Source organism: Manacus vitellinus, unplaced genomic scaffold (genome assembly GCF_001715985.3).
Source record: "Manacus vitellinus isolate BGI_N305 unplaced genomic scaffold, ASM171598v3 scaffold_51_pilon, whole genome shotgun sequence".
Lineage (NCBI taxonomy): Eukaryota > Metazoa > Chordata > Aves > Passeriformes > Pipridae > Manacus > Manacus vitellinus.
This window is the reverse complement of record NW_021940620.1, coordinates 2,052,026-2,074,330: the sequence shown is the minus strand read 5'-3', so window position 1 is coordinate 2,074,330 and position 22,305 is coordinate 2,052,026.

Below are 22,305 nucleotides of genomic sequence, written 5' to 3'. Positions count from 1 at the left end.
AGAGAGCTGAGGAGTTTTGCCTCAGACAGGAGTGGGTTTCTCTTACTGTGATGAGCTTCCAGACAGGGCTGTGCATATTTTCATTGCCTTTCCCCAGTCCTGAGAGCGTTTGCCTGGTGTTGGTTGCCCTGAGTATATCCCCATCTGTCCCAAATTTGCCATTTCCCAGGGAAGCAGAAGGGAAAACTCCTCTTTTTAACAGTGGCCCAGCCAGACCCACGATAATCCTGTGCTACACTACTCTGGAAAAGTCCAGGGCAGTGACTTCAGGATATTTGGATCTGATCACCCACCCCAAGCTTTCAGCAAATAATCTATATGGTCCTTGTTTCCAGCTCCCATGTTTACATAGTCCCCAGAAGCTTCTAAAATTAGAACCTGAGGAAAATAGAAACCTGTTCTCCGAAGCCAGCAGGATGTTTTAATAGGAACTGTTACTGCTGTTATTAAGAATAGTAATAATCTTCTGTTAACCAAAGGCAGGGATGAATCTCTTGCTGGACTGTGCCTGGGATCTGTGCCATGTCTTTATATCCTTGCAAAGCTATGGCAAAAACCATCCAGAGAAATGGTAAAGCTGCTGATGACTGTTCCATAGGAAGCGACACAGCAGGGAACTGGGCAGCCTGTTCCTGAGACACTGAAGTTTCTTGGTTTTTCTTCTATTTGTGACAGCTCATCCCAGCAGAGAGAGGCAGATTTTGTACAGCCTTCAGTTTAGTTTCCTGCAGTAAAAGTTCCTGTTTTGGTCACAGCAGTGAGGGAAGGCAGGCATCTGAGAGCTTGGCAGTAAAAGTGCCAAGCAAAGCTGAAAGGGATGAAAAAAAATGCTGAATTCTGTGAAAAAGGTTTAACCTTGCTCTGCAGCTTCAACTACAGGGACTTTCCTCTTAACTGAACCCTGAGGATCCCTTCAGAGGAGCCTGTTCAGTTAACTCCTTTATCTGTAGCTGCCAGCAAGGCCACAGATGCGATAGGGGAAGCCACTGGTTTTGGTGGTGTGGTCAAAGAAGAGTGAGATGTGTGTGCATGAACTGTCTTTTTTGGCTACAAACTCTGCACAGCCTGAAGAAGTGAACCTCCCACAGAGCCAGAGCCTGCCTGCTTCGTGGGCCATTCTGGTTGAATTATTCCTCTGGCAATGCACCCCCTGAGCTAAAGTTTATAATGTAAAGCTGGTGACAGGCTGGTTTAGGTTTAAAATGCATGGTTTTGATTAATTTGCTACATTTCAAGAGCAAAAACTTGCAAACTTGGTCTTTACTGAGTACTACTCTGCTTTCCACGTGTTGTGGATCTAGCAAAACTGTACACCTTTTTCTCCTGATGTACTTCTCCATCTATGGGAGAGGCAGAGCTGGGCCACATTTAAATAAATACTTAGCCACAGGATGAGGAGGAAACTGAGGTTCTGTGAGGATTAGGCTGGAAGCTTTCAATGTCAAAAAACCCTGAGTGTGAGCAGAAAATGCAGCTATTCCAAACCACACATTCTTGGGTTCTGTTCACCTGGCCATGGTGCACAGGAGAGGGGAAAGTTCTCTCTTTATACCCACACATGTGTGCCCGTGCTCATACCCACCAAGCTCCCAAACAGCATGTAAGGGAGGATCTACTCGGTGGTTTTAGTAAAAATGAAGTTTCATGGCTCTAATAATCAACAGCTGGGAAAACACATGCTTTCCTCCTTCATCTCTAGACTTATTTGAGAGCTTTTTATTTTGTGGCTTTGCTGGGTGACTTTCCTGATGAACTGATTTTAAAAAAATCATTGAGTTTCTTCGAAGACTGTAGTGGTTACCATAGAAATACGTTAGCTGCAAAACAAGGAATAATTAGTTTATGTTTGTTCCTTTGTGTCTCTTAATTTCTTCCATTCAGGATTTTTAAGCATATAATTATAGGGATTATTCAGCTTTGTAATTTTTTTTTTTCCCCTCCTCTATAAATTCATTTAAAGACAAAACTCTGATGTCTGTAGAGCATAAATAATAATGATTATATGGGGTAATTAGTCCAACCTGTTTGTCCACATAGCAGAAAACAATGTGTTTCTGTCGAAGGCTGCAATGCTGACTACTGGTCACTGGGCTTCCACTCTGGCATTCCCAGTTATCTGGCTCATCCCTTATGGCCACTCAAACAGTGACCCTCAAAATTCAGAAACAGACTCTGGAGAGCACTGCAGGGCACTTCCTTGTGTCATTCAAGTTCTGGGACAGGCTAAATTTGACAAGAAAGGCATCAGCAGGAGTCTCTAAGGTCGGGTGACAGTTGAGCAAGGACGGGAGTGTTGCGACACCAGGGTTTGAGGTGGTTATTTAACACCTCTGCCCTGGCTGGATCTGCAGAGTAGGCAAAGTTCTGCCTGTCTGTGTGGAAGGGCTGAAACTTGTAGGACTTCTCCAGCAACACTTGGGCTTTTTGCAAAATAGCAGTTTTCCCCAAACACTGAGAGAAGGGTCCTGGAGCCCTTTGGTTCGGAGTCGTTCAGAGGTTAAATCACCTTGTATGATTCTCCCTTGGGAGAGATGTTCTCTCTTTAAAGCTCCAAGATGAATAAACAGGAATAAGAAAGAGTCTTATCCTAGGCTTGTTCCCTTTCTCCAGCCCAATCAGGGTGGAAATGTTCCATACTGGAGAAAAACATCAGGAGGGGATAGATGTTCTATACAAGGCAGGAATATCAGGAGGGATTTATGCAGAGCCTTTTGTTGCCCACAGCCTGATGTTAGGGAGCCAGGATGCTGCCTATGGAGGGGAGAGGCATGGCCCTACACTCCTGGCATCCTGAACCAGTGTCCTAGCTCCAAATTCTTCTATGGAAAAGGAAAGAATAGTGCCAGAACCCGGTCTGGTAAGTGTATTCCAGTTACTCTCCTGGATCAAGCCTTTAAGGAAAAATAAGAGAGTGTCATGTGGCTTCCAAGGGCTCAGATCCGAGCTAGGTTAGAATCACAGAGTGGTTTGGGTTGGAAGGGACCTTTCAGCTCATCTCGTACCACCCCCCCCCGGGCAGGGACACCTCCCGCTGTCCCAGGATGCTCGTGCAGCCTGGCCTCGGGCAGTTCCAGGGACGGGGCAGGCACGGTTCCCCTGGACCATAACTGACCCCGGTGACCCCGTTCCCCCCGGGCGCGCTCGGGGTCGGTCCCCTCGGTGTCCCCGGTGCCGTCTGGCGGCCGCGGCGGGCGCTGCACCGCCGGCTCGGGCGGGCACGGGATGCTCCGGGGGAGCGGCGGCGATCGCCATCGCTCCCTGCGCCACGGCCCGGCTCCCGCTGCTCCCGAGGGCACTCGGGTGATGCCTCCCTGCCGAGGACCCGTGGCTCTGCCCGCCGGGTGCGGGAGCCGCCCCCGATCGCGGGGCAAAGCGCCGATCCCCCGTTCTGGCGATGTTTCAGCGAGTTCTGAGCTTGTACAAACCTAATTCACGCTTTGAAATAACGTCTGATAGTCACAGCTCAGCCTGGAGAAGAGGAGGCTGCAATGAGGTCTCCCCTCGGTTCCAAGTTCCTCCGGAGGGGCAGGGACTGAGCTCTGCTCTGGGGGGACCAGGGACAGCAGCCAGGGAATGGCTGGAGCTGTGCCAGGGCAGGCTCAGGTTGGATCTCAGCAAAAGGTTCTTCCCCCAGAGGCTGGTTGGGCACTGCCCAGGCTCCCCAGGGCAGTGGGCACAGCCCCAAGGCTGCCAGAGCTCCAGGAGGGTTTGGGTGATGCTCTGGAGCACAGGGTGTGGCTCTTCGGGATGTTCCTGTGCAGGGCTGAGGGTTGGACTGGATGGTCCTTGTGGGTCCCTTCCAACTCAGCATATTCTAGGATTCTGTGACCTTAATTTCCAGTGTTTGCTGCCTTTTTCTTTTTTTTTTTTAAATGTTTTTCATGGATGCACTGTCAGCTTCAGTTTATTGAAATATAAAATTAACTTCCCAATACAAGGATGACTTTTGGTAATAGAACATAATATCCGGGAATGAACACTCAGGATAGAGCACTCCACTTAATGTAATTCTTGCACAATTATGAGTTGCTTACCTTAAACATTATTCTGAGGAGTAATAAAAAAAAAAGCCTAGTTAATAACCTGGGCAAAACAATTATCCTTCTAAGAGTCTTTATTGAATCATGTATGCAAAGCAGAGGAGGTTTTCATAACAGATGTATTTAATCTTGATGCAATGCTTGGTTTTAACCCCACAGTGTCTCACAATTCAGTCAGAGCTTAGACTAGTTCTGATGTGCTTGAATAGAGGAGATGGAGCCAGAAGCCTCTGGGATCACAAACAAGACTCTGCTATTGTGGAAGCCCCTCAAAGTCTTGTTATTTTCCAGCAGTAACCATAATAATGAAAGCCTGGAAGATCATTTATATAATGGTTCAATGGTTAGTTTTCATAACTGGCTGTAACAGGCTTTTGGAAGCTCTCCCGGTGTTTATTGAAATAAATGTCAGGGTGAGACTATTGTGTTTGTGTCATAGATGTAAACTCTGGCACAGGGAGAGCAACCTCACGGCGTGCATTGCTCCAGAGTTTTACCCTTCCAGGGAGAGGGCAGCGTTTGGCAGCTCTCCCTGCTCTTTGGTTGCCATTCACAGCAGCACTTGGCTCCTGCTGGCACTGCTAGCAGTGCTCTGATGTCCTGGAGCACAACAAAAGCTCGAGTCTGTGGAGCTGCATCAAACACTGCTTGTGTGGAAGCTGAGATATCAAGAAAAGTCTCCCCTGAAAGTGAGTGTGTTGGACTTTACCTCGTTGTGTCCCATGATGTGGTCAGGTGTAGATAGAACAGTGGATCTTAGAGCTGGCAAAGCATTAGTGGGTCACCTACACAATTTCCCTCCTTCACAAAGGATGATTCTCCCTGCTGAACAATTATTAGGGCTTTATTGTGCTGGCTTTTGAATTCTTCAGTGCAAAAGTTTCTACAAATGACCCCTTTACCACTAAACTATTTCACATTATAATTTTCTTCTTTGATTTTTCTTTCCTCATCTTGAGCCCAAATTTCTTTTTTTATTCAGTTTGCTATAATTGCTCCCAGCTATCCATCCTATCCCACCCCACCTTCTGCCCTCCCCTCTGTGGACTGGGTGCCTGTCAGACATCCCTGGACCGTTTCCTTTGGTCAAAGATATACATATGCAATTCCTCTAATCTTCCCTCTGCCACCTGTTCCCTCAGGCTCTTCATATTTTCTGAGCCCTGCTCTGAACTGCTTCCCATTTATCAATATTATTTGATGATGGGTTAGGAACTGCTCATCCTGCCATCCTTCTCTCCCCTGCCCATGTCCACGCCACCCACCGAGGTCATGTTTTGGGGACAGACCTGGCTGATCCCTCTCTCTCAGCTAAGGAAGCTTTCACAGCCAGAGAACACCCTGTCCCACCACGTAACCATCTGCTCTGCAAACAGGAGTGTGGCACATCAAATGCTACTTGCAGTTAAATATCTACCTGGAATAAAGCATTAATGGCAAGCTTGACTGATGAGGGAAGAGGACAGGGTTTTTTTTTTTTCTGATGACTTAAAAATCCTTTTCTGAGGACTTTTCTAGTGTCTGAGATCTTTGCTTGCCTGGGTTTTTTTGTAGGCAGGAGCAATCAGTGAGATACAGCTTACAGGTCTTGTAACTTGTTTTTTAAATCACTATTTATCCTCCACCAGTATTATCTACTGAGTGCAGAAGACCAGAGTCTGTGCTTGCAGTGTGTCTGTCTCCTGAGTTCTGGCATTCTTGCTGTTATGGGATTTCTTCTGCCTTGTGAGGGTGGGGAGGCCCTGGCACAGGTTGCCCAGAGAAGCTGTGGCTGCCCCAGAATCCCTGGAAGTGTCCAAGGCCAGGTTGGATGGGGCTTGGAGCAGCCTGGGATAGTGGAAGGTGTCCCTGCCCATGGATGGGCTTCAAGGTCCTTTCCAACCCAAACTGTTTCATGATTCTATGATTTCTGACTGGGTGTGGTACATGTGCCAGTGTTGTTGTTTTAAGGGCTTTTATGCTTATCTGGAAAATAAGCAGTTAGAGTCTGCAGGAGAAATTGGTTTTGGGTAAGAACATTTTGGGACTTGACTCAGCCTTAGCCTCTGATATAACAGTCAGGTTTCATTCTGTAATGGACAAGGAAGTTTGGAGAAGTATATGTTTAGGAGTCTTTTTATAATAAACAAACCATGTTGGTATGTAGAACAGAAAACAACTTTTAAAACCACTAAGTGCTAGTAGTGAAATACAGTGACCACCAAGTATTTAATTTCTGAAAATAGACCCCAGAGAACTGTATATATTGAAGTGTTTTGTCAACTGAACATCTTTCTAGGAAGTTAATCTTTACAAGAACAAAAGAAAAGGCTTGAACATTAAGTCTACATGAAATAATTGTGTAAGTAAATATCAAGCTAGTTAAGGGAGCAAAACTGGGTGAACCTCGTGCACACAGCGTGTGTGAACAATAAGACTGTGACTGAAACGGGTGGCCAGACCTTCCTTTGGGATAAATCACCAGTGTAATGTGTGGATTTGGCCCAGGGTTTATGATTACAATGTCCTGCTCCTGGTTGAAGTGCAGGATGTTCTATTGAGTTTACTTTTGCCTTCACCAATACTGAGAAGAATAAGGGAAGGAGATGGGTGGAAGGCAGGAGCTCCTGGGACAGCAGTGCCTTTGCTCAAAGGATGTCCAATTCTGCTGCCTGGCTGGCAATTATTGTCACTCATCTTTTTCCTGCTTATTTTCCTCTTGTCTCCTAAGTGTTTGGAAATGCTGATCTCAGAAATGACCAAACCTTGATGTCCCTGTCAATGCTCAGATGTTCTACTGATGGAGGAGCTCAGAAGGTGGTGGGAGAGGATAAGGGACAGCCAGATGGTGGGTGGGAGTGGGAACAGGGTGACATAAGATCTGAGAACTCTGTCAGTGCTTTTGTTGTTGTTAGACAGAGGCTACAAAGGAAAATATGAGCCCAAGCATGCCATGGAGATCCTCCTGTGGAAAAGTGCTCCCTCCTCCTCACCCAAGCCAAGCCTGTTCCTGGAGAACTCAGCTGGTCTGGAATTGAAAAGCAATTGAGGTGAATTCTTCTCTGTTCCCACCATGGGTCTCTCAGCAGAGTGGAGTTGCATCATCCCTGTGGACATTCTGGGCAAGGTTGGCCACTAACTGTTGCTGAGGGTTTAAAAATCTAGAAAATTGTATCATTGCAACATCCCTGAATCTGCAGTTGCATTGTGCTTGCTTAAGTGTTCACTTTGATCTTCCCAGAGAATCTGACCATAGGCAGCTGTTTAATAAGCAAGGAAAGGACTTCTCCAATTTTTTGACCCATCCCCTGAACCACTCCAGAAAGAACTACCTTTGTCGTTCAGGTGAAAAACTCTTTAATCTGCTCTTAACAACTTCCTGTGTGGGAGCTCCACAGCTTCTCCACTCAGCCTCTTCCAGTGCTTTCCTCTCACTAGGAGGTTTCCTTGATATCTAACCTGAATCTTCCTTGCCAGAGCTTAAGCCCATCCTCACTGAATCATCTGTGGATGTGCCAAATAAACTATTTTCTTGTTTGGATGCCTTTTAGGGACTGTGATCACGTCATTCCCTTGCTGGTGGCCCATTCATTGAGCTCTGCAACCTCAATTTTTTTAGTCCTCTCCTCTGAGCCATATATTCAGGTTGTCTGATCATTATTCTCTTTGGCTTTTGTACTCTTGCACTCTCTCTAACTGCTCCAAATCCAAATTGAATCCCTAGAATGGCTTGGTGGTACAGCTGAGGCCACACTGATGCTGATACAGCTGTTGCATTTTATTGGGTATCCTACAGGAAATATTGCATATTCCTTCTGGGGTTTTTTGCTATCACACTTTCACAAGGTTTATCTGCAGCTGCATATTAGTGCTTACTCCTTTCATTTATGATACTTCTCCATACTGAATTTCATCCATTTTTATTTCTATTGCAAAGATCACATTGAACTTCATCTTGTTCTCTGATGTGTCTGCAAAGGCTTCCACGTTCACATCATCTGCAAATCTAAATGTGCCCTTTCTGTTTTATCACCCCTCATTTTAGGGAAAACATTGAACAGAATTGGATCTGAGAGTTTCCTGCAGATCTTTGACGAATTAATGTGATAATGAGCTGCTGGTTGACTGTGGCTATGGATGGATCCCTGGGCACTGGGGAATGGGGGCAGCCACTTTGGCGCCCTGTTGAAGCTGAAGAATCAAACTTTATAGGGCTAAAAGTGGTCAAGTACCCCCACCTGTTTTATCTAAATATGACTGAATCTGAGGCTTTTTTATGGCTGAAAAACTTTTGTTTGTAGACAGCTCAGATCAGGAACTACTGAGCCCTCCTGAGGGCTGAAGCATTGCCTTCTTTGGGAACTGGAAGCAGCCTGAGAGCCACGGCCTCACGAGATTTCCAGCTCGTACAACCAGCTTCTGTGTGGGTAGGAAGCGTTGTGGTAAAGGGAGCTGAAGATAAAAAGGGGCAGAAAACTTTCAAACAAATTGTGAACCAAAGCTGGGCGAAGTCAATGGAAACTCTCTGACTGGTAGCTCGTGGCCATGTGGGGGGGGCTGGTAAAGGGGAGCATAGAAAAACTGTACTGTTGAAGCAAAGAGATTGTCGAGATAGGAGAGGAAAATACATTTCTGTAGAAACTTTGAGGGCTGTGGGAAGACAGCCTTCCAAAGGCTGCCTGGAAATGTTTAGAGAAAGCCCTTTTGAGTTAAATAATAATGATAACACAGGACTTGAAACAGAGAGAGAGGAGGTGGAACAGAACAAAAACAAAACAGAAATACAACGAATTTAGAAAAATCAAACCAAACAAACTGCTAGCTTTCTGAGACTCTGACTGGTGTGTGTGCCACCCTGCCCACCTTCCAGGGTTTCTGTTTTGAAAATGGACTTTCTCCTGTCTGGGTGGTGAGCACGGGTGCCACAGGGAAAGCTGCCCAGCTGCTGCCAGTGCAGCTCCAGGGCCAGGGGGGATGCTGGCACCGTGGACTCTGGGTTTCCTTGGCACCAATGCCATGCAGATTCTTTCCTGTTCCCTCTGCTTGTGCATTTTCCTCCCATTCAATTAAAGGTGCTGCAGGTTGGATGCAGCGTTTTCCCCAGACAGATAATTGCTCTGCCTTTTGCCTTGTCCTTCTAATTGCTGTTAAAAGCGGTGCTGTCGGTGCCTTTTGTGAGCCTGCAAGCTCGTGTGTGTGTGTTTATATAAAGTCTGAGGGCAGAATTTGTCTGTGCTGTAACGTTTTATCAGCAGCAGGTAGCAATTGGAAGAGAATAAGTCCCTGGTTTGGTTTCCAGAGCCTGCAGAATGACTGCTCGTTACAATAATGAGAAATGCAAGTAAGGAGCAGCACATCAGCACTTGCAGGCCCACTTTCTATTGCTGTCTTCAAAGGGTTTAGGAAAGTTTGCATTCAGAGTAGGTTTTTTTTTTTCACTGATGCACATATACATGTGCCCATTACTACCTGGGAAATGCTGTGCTGGAGAGAGCAGCTGATGGGCAAGGCATGGTTTGGGTTTGGGCACTGGGCTCAGTGGTTGTGGTCAGGTGAGGACTGAGATTGAAAGCAGAAAGTCAACAGAACTCCAGATATCCCAAGAAAGAAGCACAGCTGGGACCTGGATCGTGACCAGAAAGCTAAAAAGGGGAAGTTGTTCCACCCTGGAGCATGAAGGTGGTGTGGATTTTAACCAAAAAGCTGGAATCACCCTGACACTCACAAAGCACTCAGAGCACTATCCCACTTTGCAGATGATTCTCGTTAGTTTATGCCTTTTATTTTTGGTTTGGGGAAGTAGAAGCTTTGTCCTGGCTAAAAATAGTGGTACTTACAACCACTTACAGATTTGTATTGTGTTGCAGGGACAGAATTACTGCTCTTGGCCTGGATTTCCAGAGCTACTGAAGAGTCGGTGTGGAAATCTGGAAGTAAATCCCATGGTTATTTCCCAGTGCTTTAAAGTTTACCAGCCTCACACAGGCTGGATAAAACTGATACTGGTAAAATTAGCAAGAAATGTGTCACTACAGAGAATCTTGAAATGGCATCAAAAGAAGCCCCAGGAACACAACAAGGGGTTATGAACGGCCTCTGTTGTGGCCAAAAATAAAATATTTACACAACGTAGACCCCGAAAGTGAAAAAGAATCACAGAAATATTTACTAGGAATGAGAAATTCATCAACTGAAAAATGACATTTGCAACCTGAGAGGAACCTTTTGCTTTTAAGAGCAAGGTGTTTTTTTTTTTTAATGAATCATTGCTTAATTTTTTTTCCTTCATGCTTTATATTGTTTCTCCACCTTGGAATAAAATAAAGTGAGGGATTGTCACAAAATCTGTGCAGCTTTTATGACTCCTGTGAAGTTTGAGGAAAGGCATAAAATGAGGGATACTGAGCTGCCCTTATTGGAGTGCCAACTTTCCCTTCTAGTGAACACTCAGAATTTGGATTTTGCATAAGATGAAACACAAATATGTGCTATATTAAAAGATCTGACCTTTTTACTTGTGCACCTACCTGTGTGTTAGATTTTCTCCTGCACTCAGGGGCTATTTTAGATGCCCAAGAAATACTGGGATTTGTGTAGTGCTTCAAACCCCCAGGAAGGGTAATTTTTTTTTTTTTTTTTTAACCTATGGTAAGTTAATGATTTTACAGTGTTTCAGTTCACATGCCCTTTTTTGGTGTTCTCTGGGAATATCTTTTTTTTTTTTCCCTTCCCAAACTTACTGCCACACAGCACTTCTTGTTCCTGGGCACTTGGGGGATGTTCACTGGAGAAGGGAGGGATAAATCTGGGAAAGCCTTCAGCCTGTTACTTCATGTCTGGTTCACACTCTGGTTTTGCAGACAAGTTTTACTATCAAAGCTGTGCTTTTAAATCCTTTGTTACAGAGACCAAGAAACCATCAGCTTACAACTGAACTCTGTCAACCATGAGGGAAGGAGAAGGCTCTTGAAGCCAGTGGATTTCTTTAAGAGAGTGAAGTTAGAGTGAATCTAGATTTTATTGGATTTATTTATTTCACTTCATTGATTTTTAAAGTTTGTTTGCAAAGAAATGTGTATCCTCTTTGGAATTGTTTAAGTGTTGGGATGAATATTTAACACAGGACTCCCAGAGAGATGGGGTTTTGAAACACCTGATGTCAGAACCATTGCAAATTAATGCATGTTCTCTTAAATATTTCTTTTTTTTTATATATGTATCTTTTGCTTCCTTAAAGCCTTGCCAGTAAAGGGGGAAAAAAATCTTGATTAAAAAAGAAGCAAATTACTTTTAATTTGCTAGAAGTGATTGATTTCTGTGGACATGTGATGGCTCTTCCAGCAGTGCTGGAAAACCAGCACAGGGATCTCATTGGCTTCTGGATTCAGACCCCAGAGCAGAGAGGGACACAGTCCCCAAAGCCACGGGGACAAGCAGTGGAATGTGAAGGCTACGAGTGAGTTCTGCTACAGATCTTCCTCGTTGCAGTTGCCTCGCTCAGGGGCTCAGAAATGATTTTTCTGCTAAAAAAAAATCAAAATTAAAAAAAAAATCGTGTGCTAAATGCCAAAGCAGCGTTTGAATTAAAGATAATTATTTCACTTTTCTATGTCTGGCTGTGCTTTGGTGCAGGTCAAAGCCAGACCCAGAGCAGTGCTGGATGTGTTTGGATGAGCTGTAACTCACGGAAAGCGCGTGACAATTTTATTGTTGAAGAGGTAAGAGAGAAACACAGAGCTGAGCACACTCAAAATATGAATTTTAAAAGTTTCCATTGTTTACTTATCTCATTAAGAATCTCTCTCCATGCAGGCACACGAGAGGCAGGTACAAATATATCTCTTCTGTCTATCTTTGTTCCACTGTACGTTTGCCTGCAGGTCTCTATAGATAGAAACATAAACTGGTGTGTATATCCTGCTGCCTTTTGAAACGTACAGAACATTACCAACAGTTTCTTTTCTCTAGTTTGCTCAAATGCTTTGTGGTTAGATATTCTGAAAGTATAGAATTTAAAAAAAAAAAAAAGCAAAAGAGAAAGAAAAAGACAAAAAGATTTCGACGCTTTGAAAGAGTTGCTTTGTTAAAAATGAGCTTTTTTTTCTTGAAAAAAGTTTTTAATAAGCCGACAAACTATTTAATTTCTCAGCATGTCGTATTTGAAAACGTAAAATCAGATAAAATTACTGATAAATAATAATTCAGAGCTGCAGAAGTGAACAGTGTGTTTGGCATTTGAAGGCTGGAATTTGAGTGATATGGTGGGATTTTCAGAGCAGGACTGGATCATGTGTTTGTTATCAGGAAAGTCTGAATATAAGAAATAAAGCTTCTGCTCAGGGCACACAGAGTCCTCTTGCATCTTATCGACTGTCTCAAAATCCAAACTAAAAGGAGAAGTTGGAAAGAAGAAATTTAAATAAGATTTAGAGGACTCCTGTAATTATTTTATTCAAATAAGAAAACATTTGGTAGCAGCACTTAAGCATGAAGAGTTAAATAAAAAGGGAACATTCCTTATTGAAACGAAACATAATGAACAGAAGTAATATTTAACAATTGAATTAATCTTCTCTCTTGGGTAAATTTGATTATCTTCCTGATTGCCCCGTAATATTCAAAATATCCAAAGTTTATGTGCACACCTGGCCTTATAATTTGCTAAACGAAGACTGAGTTGATGGGAACAGCACTTTGAATGTTGTAATTCACATCAGCACTTGGAGACTCAAAGATCTGTAATGTGTTATTTTAAACATTTTCACTTCGAAAGTTATTAAAAAAACCCTACCATAGATTAGCATTCATTTAAAACAAACTCTTCACTCTTGTAAATTTATAATGCTGAAGTGCTGCAGGGGAAGAACCAGGGTTCCCATTTTTTAATATTTTTCACTGCTGTCATGTAATATTGATTATTCAATATTATTTCTTATTATGATTCTACTGGATTTTCTTATTCTTGAGGCTGTTAGGTTTTATCTTATGCACTTTTTAATTATGTAAGTCCATTTGGAATGACATGGGTGTGAATTACTGCAAAAAAATTAATGGCTTGATCCTGATATCTTCAAATAAATAGTAAATGGTCACGATTTTGGTATCAGGAGGATTTACAGACATGATTCATGAAAGCTCTTAAGCACAGGTATTAAGTTAACCACTTAGTGTCCAGTGATTTCAGGGGAATTTCAGTGTCAGAGAATTGGGAACACATTGTTAATATTGCACTTGTGTCTACCGAGCCAGAACAACAAATTCAAACCCAGCTGGCAAAGTCTATCCAGGCTCAGGGGGGAAAAAAACTCACTTCACTAAGTTTACAAAGATTAATATAGAAAATCCTGAATTTCTCTGAAAGGGTTCTGACTTGGAAATGAAGACAAACACACTACTCAGTGTTTCAGGGGGAAAATTACTTGCTGAGTTTTTGATGCTCCAACTGTGTGCTCTGAGGGGTTGAGGGAAGCATCAGGTGTTTAAGGAACTGGCAGCTTTTTTTCTGCTTCAAGTTTATGGGTTCCTACAAGTAGCTCAAGAAAGGCTTTTGCAAGCTGAGTGAATCTATGTCTAGCCCAGATACAAAATCTGAGCTCTTATTTAGCTGCAATTGGCTGGTGCTGCTTCAGGGAATTGTTTCATTTCTCGATTCAATGGTTTTAATTTTCAATTTACCACGTGTATCGTGGCCTGCAAAATGAAAACTTGCCTTCTGTGGGCATTCACTGTAGTAGAAGAGGCTCATACATGTGAGTTGGAAAAAATAAGAGATAAATCGTAGAATCACTGGATGGTTTGGATTGGAAGGGACATGGTGGTTTCCTGGCAGTGGATCAAGGTGCTGATGTTCTCCAAGGAGAGAGTTCCTCCTGCAGGACCATGTTCTCTTCGTTGGGGTGTGTGCACAACTGCCTCTGGTTTTGGTGGAAGCTCCTTGTGTGGGCTCAGTTTGTGCTGCAAGAGCTCTGATGCCGTGAATTCATGATCCACAGTTTTGAGGAGAGTTTTTCCCCGATGACTGAGCCAAAACAGCTCTAAGTTATTCATTTTAATAGAGTTCTTGAAAGAGGTGTTTGGCACTAGGATGTGGGGGAAACCAGGCTTAGTTTTCTGTATACAAAGACACTGTGCTGTGGTGTCAGGGGTGGACCAAAGGAGGAGGCATCACAAGCGTGGACGTGGATGGTGGGCTGGGAGAGCTGCTTGTCCACAAGGATGGGACCAAGCAGGGCCCTTGGAGCTCTTCACACCTGGGCTGGAGGGTGAGCTGCTGCTCCAGGGATGGCTGAGCTCCTGGCAAAGTGTTTGGTTTAACCAGTTGGACTTTGTCCACAGGGGTGAGGACAGAGGGATTTGCAGGGGTTTGAGATGGGAGGAAGCACTGTGCCATTGGCTGTGCTGTGAGGGATGTGGGGGTTTGGCTGCAATTTTGGTTGATCCCCTTGGCAGGGCACTTTGGGGAGTCTCTTGCAAATGGTACAATTCTCCCCAGCCCCTCTCAGAACAGGGCTGGGTGCTGTGGTTCTGTCCCATTGGCCCACCAAGGGCTCTACTGCAGCATCCCCATCCAAGTCTATTCCCTTTCCTTCCTCCTGCAGAACAGTCCAGAACAGTCACACAGGATCCCTCCTGGCTGTCCCCACTGCAGGTTTCCCCTTCAGAAATCATTTGGGTAGTTCTGTCAGTGAAAATCATAACCGAGGGAAGTTTTTAACCTGAACAGTCAAACAGACTCAGACACACAAAAAAACGAAGAATGATCTGGAAAAAAAAAAATCCCCCAAACTCCTTTCGCCTGCCAGGCAGTGGGAAATGGAAATAGGGGTGGCCACTGCCTGTACTCGACAACACTCGACATGTGATATTTTCGGAGGTATCTCGGGAGCATCTACCACATTTACAGCATGTGAGGCATCTCATCTGGAGCCGTTTTGATCTCCTGTAACCTGCTCACAAACGCACACGTTTCATAACAGGCCCTGCGCCCCGATAAGGATCTCTGAGTTTCTTGTGCGCGGTATCTGCAAACAATTCAAAGCTGTTCCACACAAACAAATGTGAGAACCCCCTGACCACAGACTGCCTTTAGAGCAGACCAAGATTTGATGTTACTCATACCTTCCAGTACCTGTCAGAGTTCAAACAGGAAACCTGGTTTTTCCTCTCATGTCAACAACTCTTTTTTTTCTCTCCTCTCTCTCTCTCTCTGAACAGGCGTTCGGCAGCGGGCTCGCGCCCGGGGCGGTGGAAGTCCTGCATTTCTGCGGGACAAACAAGTCCTTGCTCTGGTACGTCACTGCTGACATTAACAAGAACTGAATGTGTGGTTTTCGGTGATCCTGTGGGTGCTTCTGTAGAAACGGGCACACTGGCTTTGAACAACCACAGCAGAAAGGGATTCATTCATACAGGATATCGGTGATGCGCAGCCCGGGGCTCGCTGCAAGGGCTGCTCTGCTTGGGAAACGTCAGACAAAACTGGCTGCTCTTTCTCCTGGTGCAGCTGCATTTTGTGCTTACACAGTAACACTTTTTGTCACTTCAACCTGTTTGTCGTGTCTCTGATATCCTGCTTGCCAGTGCCCCAACGGTGTCATGTGGAAAGTTTTTAAAGCGAAGAAATATTCGTATTTGGTGATGAGGAATTTTCAGCTGAACATCTCAGCTCTTAATTAATTATAATGTCTCCAAAAAGAACGAGAAAACCCTCATGCCCAGGTCAGAGATTTGGCTGTAGCCACTCATGAATGTTTTGGTGCTGCTGAGAATACAAATTAGGAATTTTAGCTGACATCCATCCCCCTTAAGCATGACTTATCTTTCATAATGCTGATCAAGAAATGTGGCAACTTTCAGAAACTTTCAGAACTTTCCATTGCAGGGTTGGAAATGCTTTAATAGCATTTCACCTAATTTCTCTCATTTCACTTAATTTCATTTATTTCTCCCTGTGAATGTGGGAAGTGGAAGTTAACAACAGAGAATAATCCTTGACACAGATAATGCTTGTGACAGAAAACACTGACTGTCAAGGAATGGGCAACTTGTGAGGATTGTTCTTCCCCCGTTTGATTTATGCTTGACAGATGCAAAAAACCCTCTCAGATACAGCTGTGTTAAGAAAAGAACACGCAGACATTTCCATGACTTTCATCTTGCTTTGTGTTTATGTCGTGATAAAACATGCTTTTGTGGCTTTTGCATCATCAAGGGGCAGAACATCTGGAAAAGTCTTGTTACAGTGAAGTGTCCATAAAGTTACATGTGATAATTTTCTGCTTGGTTTTGGTTTTTGAATTTTTTTTTTTTTTAAAATAAAACTCTCAAAACAAACAGCTGGATAATAGTATAATAGTGATAATAGTCACTGTGAGTGACACATGCTGAAATGTTGGTTACAGGCTCACAAGATGAAGAGGCAAAGAGGTGTCACGGAATTTCTTGGTGACGAGCTGGAGCAGCGAGCGTGTGACAGTGGGAACCCCTGAGCTGCCCTGCAGAACACCAGGTAAAACCACCTTTGGGGAACCACCAGGTAAAACAGCCTTTGGGGAACCACCAGCCACCCTTGAAATCCCACAGACCATTCCAGTAATTTGCTTTGTTTGCTCTTTATTTCTATAAAGTAGAATTTCTGCCCAAATGATTGAGTTACTTTGATTCCATCTGTAGCTGTTTCAGGAACCAAAGCATTTTATATAAAATCTACTATCAAAAATGGCACTGTCATGCTGCTTGTGACACTCAGTGCTGGTGCTCTGTGTGCTCCCACTGAGCAGCTGCAGGCCTGGAAAGAGCTTCATCTCTGGCTCCCTCAACCCATCTCTGCCTCCAAATGCTTATGAACCAGTGGCAAGAAGAAAGGAGGTATTTGTATTCAGTAAAGGAAACGCTTGCTTTCTAATTTTCTTTTTAAGTCTTAATATTTCACGAAACTTCAGTGGGAAAAAGTATGGGCTACTTAGAAGCCTGATTCAGAGAAGAAACACGTACATAGGGCACATGGCTAAAGTCGAGTTCATGCTGTAACAAACATCCTGCTGAATAAATAAGTACCCGTGGTTCAAATCAGCAGCTCCTATCAGAAATGAGTATTAGAGCATTTACAGGCTTTTAGCTATCTGCCTTCTGCTTTACAAAGTATCTCTGTGTGTCCACTTGGTTGACACCCCATGGAATCCATGGGATCTGTGATTCCCTGGGGCTGAGCGGGTGTCTCAGGATGCTGGGGCATGAACGTGGCTCTGCAGACGTGGCTGGCTGGGCTTCCCTTGCTGCAGGGTGGCAGGAGAGGGGCTGACCCTGGGAGCCAGCCTGTGTCACCTGAGTTACTGCTTGGATGGGTTTTAGTTCTCAGTGCTCACATTCCCCAAAGGCAGCTCGACGCTCTGTGTGCACCCCTGTGTTCAGAGGGATCTTCATGAAAGTGCTGCTGATCCCTGCTTAGTCTGGGGTGTCATGAGCTGCAATTAGGTAAATATAAGTAATTACAGTCAACTACTGTTTTAGGGCAAACTGGGCTTTACCCAGTAATTGTAGGCATTGCTGGTACCAGTATGTGTGTGGAGGGGTGTATTTTTATGGTTATGAAAGCTTACTAGTACTTGAGTGAGTGATCATTGCTACCAGCCTGTGTATCTGGGAGAAGACTGATAATTTTGCTGCTTTTTGAGGGGTTCTGTTGCAAACAGGAGACCTGATCACTCTGTAACATTTAGAAAACAAATGGTTTCCCTGGCTGGAGATGGGCACGTGCCACGCCTGGACAGGCTGTGTGCAAGGTGTGAGGATTCCACCCGGGAAAAAGGAGCATCCCTGGCTGCTGTGCTGGATCCTGTGGCAGCTGATATCCACCACAGCAGTCACAAGCCCATCACTCAGGCCAGTGGCAGTCTGCTGAAAAACAAAGGGTTCCTTAATAGTCGAGATAGGCAGATAAGGCACTGCTGTGCTATTTAAAGCACAGCATTTATGCCTGAATAAAGTTCCTCCAATTTTGGAGCAGGGTGTTTGCCGGGAAAGCTGTATTTACATTCCACCCCAGGGACTGAAGCGCCCTTGCACACTTTCATGTATCTCCTTTCTTCAAAGTCATGTATTTCACCTACAGCTTCATTCCTGCCTGCAATTACAGTAGGCAGCTCCCGTCAGTCCTTTTGTAGCTTTTTTTTTTTTTCTTTTTGATAAACAGCGGTGGCAGGCACAGAGGTGGCCACGAGCTACGTCTGCACCCCATCACCTTCCTCAAATGAAACGCTGTGCGCTTTGGGACAGCCCTGTGAGTTGGGAAAATGGTGTGTTTTACAGATGGGGGAGAGAGACAAAGAGCCGGGTGAGCGCCTTGCCCGGGATCCCACGGGATGTTGGCAGCAGGGAGTTGTGCTTCTGTCTAGTGCCCTAACCACTGATCCGTCCTGTCTCCTGCTTTGGGGCGAGAGAGTCTGAAAACGCCATTGATTTGCACTTTCTAGTGCTGGGGAAGAAAGGTAGGGCTGACTAGACTGTGCAGGGAGACATGCAAAAATACACAGAAGACAACAAACAGCGTGATGTAAATTAGCTTTGTAAAACTTTAATAATCTAAGATGCTGTTTGGAACACACGGCGAGGAGATGTCTGTTAACAACAAAAAAAGAAAAGATATGATTTTAACCAGATAAAATCCCTTTAATTAGTCTGAAATTTTTGATTATGTTTTATAGCAACATACTTCCATATGCATGCCAGAAAGTCGGGGAAACATGGAAATCATTGACAGTTTGCAGCATTCAGTGCTGAGATACAGCAGATTATTTCAGTGAACCTTAGATAAACTCTCTGCCTGTAGAAAACATTTGTTTGGTGGTCTCTTTCCTTCGCTTTGTCATCTTCCTCTGAGCATCTGGTTTGGGATGGAATAAATGAGCCCACGCTTGAGAATCAGGTTGTTTATATGATGCAATATTTAAATGATTTTTGGTTTTCATAAGCCTGGAAAAGTATTGTCATCGTGGTGCCACTGGTTGTAGTATTGAAGCCCTCTCGTTGTGGCGGGTGAGCCTGGGCCGCCACGGAAAGCATTTTCTCCAAAACAGAGATGTGTTTGCACTCACTGGTGTGGGAACGAGGCTTCTCCTATGGCTGCTCAGCACCCAGGTGGTCCTGCAGCGAGGTTTGGAGTGTGCCATGACGTAGGCAACGTGGATTGATAGTTGGAATAAAAGCCCCACAGTCTTTGTTCACGGGCGGGTGATGGGGAGCGCGGGGACCCAGCGCTGTGGGAGCAGCTCAGCCCTGGCTGTGGAGCAGGCTCAGGGCGAGTGTGCACAGGGGAAGGGAACATTCTTGCATATTTTCCATCCAACTAACCACAGGCAGTTTGTTTTCAAGCACCTCAGTTGTTATGGGCTGCACAGCCCCGACCCCGTGGGCTCTGGGGCTGGGGGAGCCCGGGGCACCAGGCCAGGGGCTGCAGATGCTCAGAGCACCTGCTTGCTCTGGCTGACACCCTGCCTTTAATCTTGCAAGACTGCAGGTATTTTCCCCAAGCCCCTGGTTGCCTCCACGAGGTGTTTGCTTGGCCCCAGGCTTGGCTGCCCCCCTGGGGACACCAGCTCCTTCCCACCCCGGCTCCCCAAGGAGGGTGGTGCAGCCTCGGCCCCCAGCACTGATTACCCACCTGTAAATTAGTACCAATGGTATTTTTGCATCAGGTTTAGAGCCACTGCAATGTTTGCTGTGACAGAGGACAAGCTGGGGTGTCACCTCCAGCAATCAGGTGATTTGTCGAGGTCCATGAGCTGCAGAGGTAGCACAGCAGGAGTCAGGGGGGATTTGGAGAATCCCATGGTTTGGGATCACACTGGCTCTCAGCTCCCAGCCCATGCCACCGTGGCTGGCACCAACTGGGGAACACAAAATAAATATTATAGCTGGGAACCCCCATCTCCCCCAGCAAGGCCCCATGATGGGAACAGAAGGCAATTTGCTTTTCTATTTGAATTTCTTCGCTGCCTTTGTTTCCAAGGTGGCTCCACACACGACTGGACTTTTGATCTCTGGTTTTCACAAAAAACAGCTGAGAAAAAGCCAGAGCATTGCTTTGAAAAGGAATACTTTTTATTTGCACCTTCTAGCACAGCTTTTTTTCCATAGCCATCCCATCACAGCCAGGTCTGTGTTCCACCAGAGCAACTGTTGGCAGCTGAGGACACTCTCCATTCTCAGGGACTCCCCTGGAGCACCCTCTACCCCTTCACAGGGACCCACCCATGTCCACTAAGGGGACCCTTGGTGGCTTTTCCCAGGGAGGGAACCTAGTACTGAACTGGGGCATTGGCAGTGTCTGCTCTCATGGGTTAAATGGCCTTGGAAGAGGTGAGACCTTGATTTTCCAGTCACTTACTGGCCTGGGTAAGAGAAAGGCTGTGCAAATTAATGCCATGTCTAATAAAAGTGAAAACAGACAGAACTGGGTAGTTCACATTCACTGTAAAATTGAAACTTGATTTTAAAAATTCACTAGCCTTCTTTTTTTTTTTTCCATTTAGAAATGAGTGATTTTTGAATAAAGAGAGGAGGCTTTGTTTATAAATGAGTAAAATTGGTCCTATCATTAAGCAAAGGGGATTTGCAATGGGAATATCTCAGTTTGTGCTGTTATATATGTGCGTGCACGTTCCCATGTGAGAACTTGGCTTGACAAAACACAGTCAAGGCTGGGTGATGGTGTTTGAGCATCACTCATGAAGGGATGGTGCAGATGATCTGCAGGCACACTTAGCAGCTGTTTGCCAAGTCAGAGAGGATCTCTTTTCCTTTCTAGACACTTAAATTGCAGTTTTGTAAATGCTTTTTCTTTGGGCAGTTGGGCCCCTGACTTACAAGAAAGTCACTTGTAGAATCACAGGATTGTTAAGGTTGGAAAGGACCTTTAAGATCATCAAGTTCAACACTGAGGTTGTCCAGAGAAGGGCAACGTGTTTCCTGGGTTAACAAAGAGCTAAACAAAGCCCAAAGTCAGATATAAATTACATGTCAATAACCCTCATTTTTCAGAATTACCCACAGGGTGTTTTTATCTTTCCATCTGTGAAAAAACATTATTTTTCCTGTACTTTTGCAAATCTCATCTCTGTTTCTGTGAGTCCTCTGTCCTTTCCAGACATCCCCCTCTTCCCATCAGGCTGTGGATTTATTTAACAGAACAAAAAATAGTGGATTTGTTGTCTGCTGTGGGATCACTTTAGCTTTGCTCAGTGCTGCTCAGCACAAGTCTAATAAAGAGCAGGTCACAACATGCACGTGGATTTTCTAAGAATCTGGGTATTGTAGGGTTTTTTCAAGTTGGGCCCCCTCTCATGTTTAACTGTGTTTTGGATGGGAGTGCTACAGCAACAAGATAACCAGCCAACTGTAAATGAGCTCTTGATTTCGTTTCATCAGAGATGACAAAGATAATTAAGTGCCAGGAAAATGTTTCTCCTCTGCCACCCATTTATTGAAAAACTTAAGTTTCTGTGAGTGCATCATTTAGAGGATTAACAAAAAATGAAAGACAAATCCAGTATTTTATGATGTGTCACACCTGCAGACGAAATAGTTTGTTTTCACACAACTCTGACTTCAGGAAAGTGATGGAGGAGCCTTTTGCAGGTATAAAACATCCCTTACACGAGTGTTTGCATAGGAAACAAAACAAGGTACAATCAAATTCCTGTTTACCAGTTCTTATAGATTTTATGGATTATCTGCAACCACCCATTTTTACTGAATCCAAAATTATTTAGTGGGCTGGAAAAATGCTGTTAGAGGTGTTACTTTGAATGTGCTGTAAAGCAAGAAGTTGGAACAGAAAAGTGTTGGAAAAGCAGCACAAGGGCAGTGTCCAGGCAGGTCACCAGCACGGGCTCCTCCTGTGCTGGGACAAGGGGCAAAGCAACTAAAGTCACCCCATGGAAGATGATCAGCTCCATTTGGGAATGATGGGTGGACCCCTCAGTCCAGATTACACTAAATCCCAGCCTGAGAGTGCTGGAGGTGCAGGGGAGCAGGCATAAAGGGTTTATCTACTTGTGATGATGATGATGATGTAGAAAAAGCTCATTTCACACTTGCACCAAACAGGTGAATTCACTCACTTTTCTATTTATCACTAGACCAACACCTCCTGGTTCTCTTGACCATGGCACTGATGGCATAAATCCTCATTCCTTACAAACAAGAAGCACTAACCATTTATTTCCAGCTCGTTTCACGGTGCCCTGGTGCTGGAGGTGGGTTCTCTCCCGGGTGTTTGAATTTCTGT